We start from the raw sequence: 10,268 nt of genomic DNA, 5'->3' as shown, positions 1-10,268 counted from the left end.
GAGGCGAGGGAGGCGAGGGAGGCGAGGGAGGCGAGCTTTCATTTTCCTCCACCTGTTTGAACTGACTCTTAGGAATTGTTTCTAGAGCATTGAGCCTCCAGGGCAGCCCCTTGCAGGTGCCTCAGTGGTATGTCACCTTGCCTATGACAGTGCGGTGAGGTCCCAAGTCCTGTCTTGAATGACAGGTCGGGCAGAGGCACTTGGAAGGCTGGGAGTTGAGGGGACAGGCTGCCCCCGGCTGCCCCCGGGGCTTCCGGCCCGGCTTCCCGGGCGTGGCAGAGGGGTGTGCCAGGGACCAGGGCCCGAGGGCAAGGCGAGCCTCGCTGCTGCCCAGAGGATTCCCCGGGGAGCCTCAAGAGGTGCCTGCGACAACCACAACCACGCAGCAGAAGAGGCTCTAAGCATTTTCTTTTGGGGATGGGGGAGGGAAGGCAAACGAAATGTGAAGAGGTGTCTGAAAGCCCAGAGGAAACCAGTAGGCCCCTCCAGAAGTTCTATTTGTGGTAAGAAACCTTGGCATGGGGCGGCCAGCTCTACTGCAAAAATAGACCAATGTGCCGAGAAACGGCTCAATTCTGGAAGCAAATGTCCCTCCGCGGGGAAGAGGGCTTGAGCCGAGACTCGGAAGGCTCTGCCCCTCTGCTCTGCTTCCCTCTGGCGCCCAGCACCCTTTGGGGGAGGAAAAAAAAAGATAAACATTGTTTAAAAGAACTCTTGAGCACAGCCATGACTTTACTGTCAGAAGTGGGGCCAGTGGAAACACAAAGGGAAGGCGGCCCCACAGCCCCTCCCTGTGACCCAGGACCAGCCCCCTCCACCAGGTCACACTGTCCTCTGGCTCCACCTGGGTGAGATGGCCAAGGAAACAGGGCACAACGCAGCAGGCGGGAGTGTGGTTAGAACACGATGCCCTTGACCGAGATAGTGTCCAAAGGCAGGAGGACCCTAAGAAAGGTGGTCTGGGGACCCTCCTTCACACACAGCCGTGAAAGAAGGAAATGAGACGAGATGCACTCCTGGGGCCATCCTAACTCTGGAACACAACACGACGGCCTCTGTGTGTCCAAGGTGCTCCTTCAGCTCCTCTCTCAGGCCACACTTCTTCTCTCTTAGGAGCTGCCCTGGTCTCTCGCCGCAGGGGGCAACAGCAGCACCAGGTGCAGATACTGATCAGCTTCCTAATATCACCTGGGTGGTTGCCGAGTAAGCCCAGCACATCCTGCCCTGGACTCCTGGCCGCGCTGAGGTTGCTGTGAACAGGCACCACGTGCAGGGCCACGTGTGGAGTAGAGTTCCTTGAGCAGGGGACACTTTATTTTGTAGCCCAAGTAGTTTGGGGGGAAAAAAACCCCACAAGGAGCTTATCCCACTGTGCCCTCACTAGAGCTGGAGACTGAGCTAGTCAGATCTGCTTGTCCCTTCCCTCCCTCTCCCTCCGGGCAGCCAGGAACTGTCAACCTCGGGCTGTGACTTTGCACTCAGCTGCCACTCAGCCTGCCGGGGCTGGAAGATCAGATGTCATCTGGAACTGGCAGCCCAACTTCCCAGCAGCTCTTCTGTCTTCAGAGCGCAGCGAGAGCAGCCGTGAGACGGCTGAGGCACGGACCAGAGAGGGGACTCCCTCTCCCGTGACAGAGCACCCTGGGTTAGGTGTGTCCCCGGAACTTCATTAGCCGGTGGTGACGATCCTCAGCCAAACAACAGGAGGCAGGAAAGTGAGAGTGGGGGGGGTTGCCAGGAGGCCGGAGGGTGGGCCGGGAGCCCCACGCCACGTGCAGGAGGCGCAGTACCTGGGAGCTCCCTCTGCAACCCGGATTCCGCAGGGCACTTGGTTTTACAAACATGCACAGAAAAACCTTCATCCACATACACGCAAAGTTAGGCTAAAGTGGAAACGGGTTGCTTTTTTCTGGAAGCAACTCATTTCTTTAAGCTGAACTTCTCCAATTATGTAATTCTGGGAGAGCCAGCCATTCACAGCACGCCCCACCCACAGCAGCAGGCCCAGCCAATCACAGTGCCTCATCACCTGGCCACGTGACCCAGGTGGGCCAATCACAGGGAAGACTTGCCCGTCTGGACCACTGGGCGGGAAGAACCGGGTGCAGGGGCTGAGCTCCGCCTTGCAGTCCACACCGAGAAGCCATCTGCGGTGGGAGAGGAGGACAACCCAGTTTGCGGGAGCGCATGGACGGCAGCTGCACGTGGATCCGTGTCCATGTGCACTGCTAGATCCACCCGTCCTTTGCACTTCCATAAATCAGCACATCTTGAACCCCCTTGGGCGCGTCCTAGCTTGGGTTCCAGCTCTCACACTTGACGCCATAACAGCCCAAACCATTGCAGGAAATGTGTGGCCACAGCCAGGACCCCGCAGTCTATGCAAAGAGTTTGCTGATGCGTAGTGGCTGTAGACGGGTACACAGAGTAAAACAGAAACGTGGGTCTTCGCTGAGAAAGTCTTTTCAGCTCCTTGAAAAACAAGCGTTGCCCTACAGCTATTAATAATCGATAAGCTGATAGCAAACCCTTCTGCATCCGTCCGAGTGGGGGCACTGACTGGGTGGACGCCCCTGTCGGAAGGGGCTGTAGGTCAGGGTGAGTGAACAGGAAAGGGCTGCCCGGAGTTGAGTTGGTGGCATCACTTCGCCACCAGTGGAAGGCTGGTCGTCTGGTTGGTTCCCCGGTCAGGGGATGCCCCCTCTCAGCCCGAGCTTCCCACCGCATTTCAGTGGGGATCTGATTAGGATCTTCTCCAGAAGGAGGCGGCTTGTGCCTTGGCACTTTTTAGTCTGTGTGTTCCTCCTCTAGGAGGGCATTACCAGTGGCCCCGCGGGAAGGCAGCCTGTCTTCAGTCCCCGACAGCACTGCGGGTCCCAGACACAACCCCGGTTGTTTCCCAGACCTTCTGTTATTCAGAGTTTTTTTGCTCTTTCACTCCAGCCTCCCCCATCACTTATTCTGAAATTGGGAACGTTTCCCAAACCAACAATTTCCTGGTCCACAATGTTCCTTTCTGAGTGTCCCCACTGGGGAGACAGGGAGCATGGTGAATAAAACCAGCAATCTTTGCTCCCCGCCCTGGTAAAGGACTGTTCTGCCAGGCAGCTGTCACATACCACTCCTGTCCTCCGTTTGACTTCACATAATGAAAATCATCTAAGAGACGGAGCAGGAGCTCCAGATGACCCCTCCCCCCATAGATGCTCTCTAGAAGCATTGGAAGAAAGCGCTGGAAGCATCAAAATGGTTTGCAGTGAAACACATTGGAAGTCAGACTTAGCCTCAACCACTTACTTGCTTTTGACCTTGGTAAGTTCTATGTACCTATGAACCTCAGGTTTCTTGTATACAATGGGGACAATAATACTGCAATGTGTACAATTAGGTTCAGCTGTGAATAACAGGTCTGAACACGGTGTCCTCTGACACTCAGGTAAAAGACTCCGGAGGCAGGCAGTCCTGGGCTGCTAGGATGGGTCTGTAAGTCATCACAGCCCCAAGCTTCTTCAGTCTTCCTGCACTAGCTTCTATTCCAATGGTCACCTCATGGCCCAAAGTGGGTGCTTGGGCTCCAGCCATTGTATTCCAGACCACAGGAAAGAGGAAGTACATTCTGATTCATCTTTGATGGAGCCTTCTTAGAAGTCCTTCACAACACTTCTGCTTGTATTTCATTGGCTAATATTTAGTGACATGGCCACACCTAGCTACAAGGAAGTCTGGGAAAGGTAGCTTCTAAAATGGCCCCAGTAATCCCTCTATCCTGATATTCACTTTTTTGTGTAATTGCCTTCTCTTGAGCATGGGCTGGACCTAGTAACTTTCTTCTCACCAATGGACTGTGCAAAAGTGATGGGATGTCGCTTCTGAGATTAGGTTTCCAAGAGATGGTGTTTCAGCCTTGGGTACCTCTCTTGCTCTCTGGCTCTGAGGAAAGCCAGCCACCACTTGTGAGCTGCTCTGTGGAACAGCTAGCAAGAGATCTCAATCCAACAGCCTCATCGTGAGTGAGCCTGGGAAGAAGATCCTCTCCGGGTCGAGGCTTCAGATGACTGCAGCCCTGGAGGAAAACTCAGCTGCAACCTCACGAGAAACCTGAGCCAGGGGACCCACTGAAAATGTGAGACAATAAGCCTTTTTTGTCTTCAGTTGCTAAGGCTTGGGCTCATTTGTTACACAGCAGTGACTAGCTAACCAATACAGTCATTTTCCAGCTATAGACACCTATGCAGGATTCTATTTCTAAGAAGATAAGGAAGGATGGAGAGTGGGGAGCAGCCAGCAGTTGCTGCCACCTGTACCTGCCTCAAAGGACTGTTGTGAGGATGAAATGGGATAAATCCGTAATGTATCTATGTACACCTTGCCAGCACCCAGGAAGTGCCTAAGGAGAGGTGGTGGTTAGCAAAGGACCACTGTTGTTAGCAAAACTTCCCAGGTTTCTCACCATGCTCTTCCAGGAGGTAAGGTTGGGCTGTGCCTAATGTGACAATTTCTCTGGCTCCCTCTCCCCTTTTACAGTTCAGAACCCCCTTCCCCAGTCCAACTAGTAGAATGACAACTCCTGCAAAACTAAAGACCCCAGGCCCAGCTGGTGGGTTCATAGAATGGTAAGATTTTAGAGGGAAAGGGGCTTAAACCCGCTCTAATCCATTCCCCCCACTTCTGATGTGAATCTGTACACCCAGTCAAGGTCACCAAACCTCAAGGCAGAGAAGGAACCTGGACCCCCCTAGAGCGGTGACCTAGCTCTCTGTCCCAGTGTCTCCACACGGCTATTGCTCAGGCAGGGCCCGGTGTGTGAAGCATTTATAAAGCTTCCTATATATAAAAAAATTGCACTAGTTCAACCCAATTTTCTCTCCCCAAGAGAAGTTGAGGTCAGGTTTATGGGACAGGCGGAGCTCTGTGAGTGAGCGAGCATCATATTTCCTTCTGGGTTTCCTGGAGGCTTCGGAGGTCCCTCCTTCTTGTCCCTCTGGCTTGGCAGTGAGCTGAAGTCCTTGCAATCAGCCCCCAAGAGCCTGTCCCTGGTGAATGTACCTGGTGGGAAAGTCTAGAGAGTGCTCCCCAGGGTCCCAGGGCAACGTGTGCGCCCACCTACGGCAAGAATGGAGTCTGCATTCTCACCCTTCCCCCAGAGTGCAGGACGCGTGTCACCCGGACTCCCAAATCATCTCACATGCAGCAAAATCCCTGGTGTTCAGAATAGATGGGGACCAGGGCCTTTCAGTGAAAACAAATGTTTTGGGGAGGAAAAAAATTCATGATAAGTCTTGTGTTTTTTCCCCTTAATCTCCTTCAGTAATGACAGGAGGTAACGATGTGCCGGTTTTCCTGCTCCTCATTTCGATGAGTGAACTAGGCTGTACAGGGACTTAATCAAATATTCACAGAAGGCTCAACTGCATTATTAAAAAATCTTTACTGGTCATTTGAATTTCATAAAAGCAGCAATTTCATTAAAATCAGTGTGTATGGCAGGAAACGGGAGCATATGCAGGGTCCTAGTCTCTTATTTAATGGTGTGTTAACATGTTTTTGTACGTCTTAAATATTGGCATTAATAAGTTTTTTTTAATATTTTTTTTTTAGTGATGGGGTCTCACCGTATTGCCCAGGCTGGGGTCCAGGGGCTCAATCATAGCTCACTGCAGCCTCGAATTCCTGGGCTCAAGTGATCCTCCTCCCTCAGCCTCCCGAGTACCTGGGACTACAGGCATGTGCCACCGTACCTGGATAATTCTTTATTTTTGGTAGAGATGAGGTCTTGCTATGTTGGCCAGGCTAGTCTCAAACTGCTACGCTCAAGCGGTCCTCCCACCTCAGGCTCCCAAGGTGCTGGGATTACAGGTGTGAGCCACCGCACCGGCAGTTAATACTTTTATTCTGATACTGAGCAGGAGCATTTATGAAGCAGCCACCAACCAGGTGCGTGTCCAGCTGAGTCTTAATGGTGAGCATCTGATAACTGTTGTACTTGGTGACAAAATAACGGAACCAGTACTTAAGTGGTTGTTTTTCTTGACACCGTGCTCTGCCATTATATTCTGTATTAGGAATTCGATGTGCTCAAAAGATACAGAGAGTTGGCTGTTTGCTAACAACGGGGTTCTTTTGGGTAGTGTCCTGCCCAGGAGACGTTACCATTGGGCTTTGGTGACCCTGGCATCCGTACTTAACTGGTGTCAACCCTCCCCCAGCACTCACCTTCTCAGGCCTTGTGGGGTGGCCTTGTAACCTCAGAGCTAAAGCTGCATGCACAAAGGTAATTGGTCACAGTGTGTCCGTCTAGGGTCCGACACACACCAGCGTTCATCTGGGACAGCTCCCCTCCCCCTACTCAGGCCAGTTCCCGACCCCACTGCCCTGTGTGTGCCTGTCTCTGTCTCACGGGCCACCATGTGTTTGCAGTGAGCCCTGAATATCCTCCTCGCTTATGTTTTCGGAATAGGAGACCCCATTGCACCTGGAAGGTAGCAGGGGTTCAGGTGGACAGCTGTCTCACCCTGGAGGGGGGAATCCAGGCAGGCAAGGACAGGCTGGGCTCACTGTCATTTGTGGGGTGGCCACAGGGTTCACCGTGTGAAGCTGGAGGGAAAACCCAGACCCCTGAAGGGGTTTTCGACGGGAAGGCCCCGGCTACAGGGCCGCAGGAGGAAGGGGGCAGCCACCGCACGTGGGTACCAACAGCAAAGGCAAGTAGGAAGTGAATCGTGACAAGGGTGAGCTCTTTGGAAATCAAGTGAGCGGCCCAAGGAGAGGGAGGTTAGAGGAAGGTGTCCCGGTACTCACCAGGGCACTGAGGCAGGGCGCTCTGTGCAGGGTGCCTGGGCTGGGGAAGGAGACCTGAAGTCAGAGAAGGAGTTAACTAACAGGATGCTGGGAAGAGCATCCAGGCTGAGGGAACAGCACGGCAAAGGCCCTGCGGTTGGGAGGCTCCCTCTGTAAAACCAACAAGCTTCCAGGCCCCGTGGGTCTCTCTGATGTGTTGTCTTGGTCACAGAGGGCTTTAAAAAGCCACAAAACTGGGCAGGTGTCACACTGCTCGTGGCAGTAGCGGCAATTTGGCGCCTGTGGTTTCAACTCCACCCATTTCACATGTTTGTGTTACCAGACTGGCCCCTGAAGGGAAGCCACAGGCCAGGCCCCGACCTGCCCGGCACTCACAGCAGCCTTGCAGTGTGCCCTGACCTGTGCCCCGCCCGGTGGAGCTGGGGCCCGGTTGCCCACGCTGGCTGTGCCGGGGTGTTTGCTGTTCCCGACAAACGAAGGAGACAATTTATTACTGCCTTTCATTGCCTTGTGAGAGCTCCACGAGGCCTGGCTCGAGATGTGGCTGGTGTACAGGGCCCCAGACCTGCTGTACTGCGGGGACTGTCCTTGCAGGAGCTGGGGATGCAGCCAGTTCTGTTGCAGTTGGTCCTGGAGCAGGGGGCAGGGCCTTGGGGCTGCAGGGGAGGGGGAGTCCACTGGGGTGGGGTCCTCAGGCTGCTGAGGAGGACCGAGTGGTTTTGATTCCTCCAGGAGGCCAGCTGCACAGCCTGGGACACGCCATCCCTGTGCCCATTTTGCCATCAATAAATCCGGAGAATTTATTCTCATCCGCTCCTGCTCTATAAAACAGGGTTCAGGCCGGGAACAATGGCTCATGCCTGTAATCCCAGCACTCTGGGAGGCCCAGGGGGGATGATGGCTTGAGGCCAAGAGTTCAAGACCAGCCTGGACAACATAGCAAGACCCCATATCTATAAAAAATAGAAAAATTAGTCAGGCATTGTGGCACGTGCCCATAGTCCCAGCTGCTACTCAGAAGGTTGAAGCATGAGGATCGCTTGGGCCCAGGTGTTTGAGGTTGCAGTGAGCTGTGATCCTGCCACTGCACTCTATCCCTGGCAACAGAGTGAGACTCTGTCTCAAAAAAAAAAAAAAAACAAAAACAAACAAAAAAACTCAGGGTTCAGAACTATACCCCTTTTGGTAAAGCAGTTGTAAAAATTAAATGAGATGATTTGCTCTTTCATTCAACAAATATTTTGGGGGCAGGTGCTAGGTGCCGTTCTAGATGCAATTGATACTGCGGCAAACAAAATAAGACAGACAGACGTGCTCTCCTGGAACTGATATTCTAGAACAGGGTCTGCAACCTGCAGCTCACAGGCCAGATCTAGTTGGCCATCTTTCCGCAGAGACTGTGAACTAAGAATGGTTTTTGCATTTTTACACAGTTGCAAAGCAATCAAAAGGATAATGGCACTTCGTAGCATGTGCAAACCATGCAAGTCAAAGCTCAGGTCATAAACAAAGTTTTATTGGAACACAGGCACGGTTATGTGTTTGCACATTGTCTGCATCTGCTTTTGCGATGTATCAGCAAAGTCGAGTCGTCACAACGGAGACCGTAGGCACTCAGCTGAAAACGTTGACTATCAGGGCCTTCACGGAAAGAGTTTGTCAACCCCTGTTCTAGATTCTTCCTGTTCAAAACGTGATCTCTGGACCATGGCATCAGTATCACACGGACGCTTGTTAGAAATCTAGACCTCCTGAACCAGAATCTGTTTTTTAGTAAGATCTCCAGGTGATCTGTGTGCACAAGAAAGTGTGAGATGTTTTTGCAGCCATATGGATGGAACTAGAGTTCATTATCTTAAGTGAAACCAGCCAGTTACCTAACGACAGCTATCACATGTTCGCACTCATAAGTGGTGCTGAAAAGCATGCACACGTGGACGCACAGAGCAGAATGATGGCAGTGGAGACTCAGAAAGGTGACGGGGTCGGAGAGGGTGGAGAATGAGAAATTACTTCATGGGTACAACGTACGTTATTGGGGTGATGGATACCCTAAAAGCCCGTTACACAATCTATGCATGTAACAAAGTTGTACTTGTTCCCTGTCAATTTATATAAATAAAAAATGAAGTGCGAGACGTGCTGCTCTAAAATGATGCATGCAAAGTGCTCAGCACGGTGTCAGGCACTTGGTAAGTGCTCCATGAATATGAGCTACCTTGGGAGGCAGAATCGTGGTCCCGGAAAGAGGTTTGTGTCTTAATCCCCAGAACCTGTGACTGTGTTAATTTCTGTGGGCCAAGGGGCTGGGCAGGTGCGACTAAGTGAAGGCTGTTGCGATCAGCGAATTCACCTGGGTTAGCCCGTGGGCCCTGAGGATGTGCTCGCGGGGCCCAGCAGGGGAGGCGGGAGGCACACGGAAGACGCCGGAGATGTGCCGGGGGAAGCAGGGGTCAGAGCGACGTCCTCTGAAGGTGGCAGCCAGGAGCAAAGCAGTGCAGAACCTGGAGCGGATTCTCTGTCGGAGCCCCCGGGGGGAGCTCCGCTCTGCCGAGCCCTGGATTCTACACGTCTGACCTGCGGAACTGTAAGTGGACAGATTTATCTTGTTTTCAGTCACTAAGTTGCGGTAACTCGTGACGGCAGCAGTAGGTAAGGAGTACACCTGCCGTTCCTGTTGTCACCATTGCCGTCATTGTTGTGGGCTGCGTGCTGGCTTCACTCTCTACCCGTTACGTCGTTTTAGGCGTTATCGAATCGCTGCGAACCTTGGTTTCCTGCTGTGTAAAGTGGAGAGGATGATTGTCCTTCCTCAGGTCACCGTGAGGCTTTCTTGTGATAATGTACGCAAAGTAGCTCCACCAAGTGTCCGCTGCCGAGATTGTTGTTGATCTTGGCTTAGTCGAGGTGGTGGCCAAGGGCTGGCACTGTGTGACCTTGGGTGAATTGTCTGACCTCTCTGAACTTGAGTTTCCTGATCTACAAACGGGGGGCTTATGACAGTGACCGTGATTCTGGGCCCAGGCTGTGCGTAAGGAGAAGGCAGGTGTGTTTATGGCCACGTTGGAGAACGCGGGGTCGATCTCCGAACTGGGTGGGCCCCTGCAGGATCCGGGCCCTCTGTGGGCTGGTGGGTGGAATGATTCGCATTCCTGCTGCTGCCCTCGCTCTTCCCGTGGGAGAACCCCCGTCCCCATTTTCTTTGCTGTGACTGCTGCAGACCCACGCGGGGTCCCTGCCCTCAGAGGGCGGGGGGCTCACACCAGCTCACTGAGGAGGGGCCCGGGGTCCTGACTCAAGGGTCTGTGCTGAGCTGAGGCTCCAGCCTCCTGTGGGTCAAGGGAGAGTGAGCGTTCCGAGGCCAGGAGCTGGGACGCAGACTTCTGTCCAGGCGGGGACTTGCGGGCTTTGCCGCTGTGGGTGCTGGCCGTGGCTCCCTCGGGCCGCTTGTTCCCCTGAGTGGGAACTGT

Source organism: Lemur catta, chromosome 2 (assembly GCF_020740605.2).
Source record: "Lemur catta isolate mLemCat1 chromosome 2, mLemCat1.pri, whole genome shotgun sequence".
Classification (NCBI taxonomy): Eukaryota; Metazoa; Chordata; class Mammalia; order Primates; family Lemuridae; genus Lemur; species Lemur catta.
Note: the sequence above shows the minus strand (reverse complement) of the source record.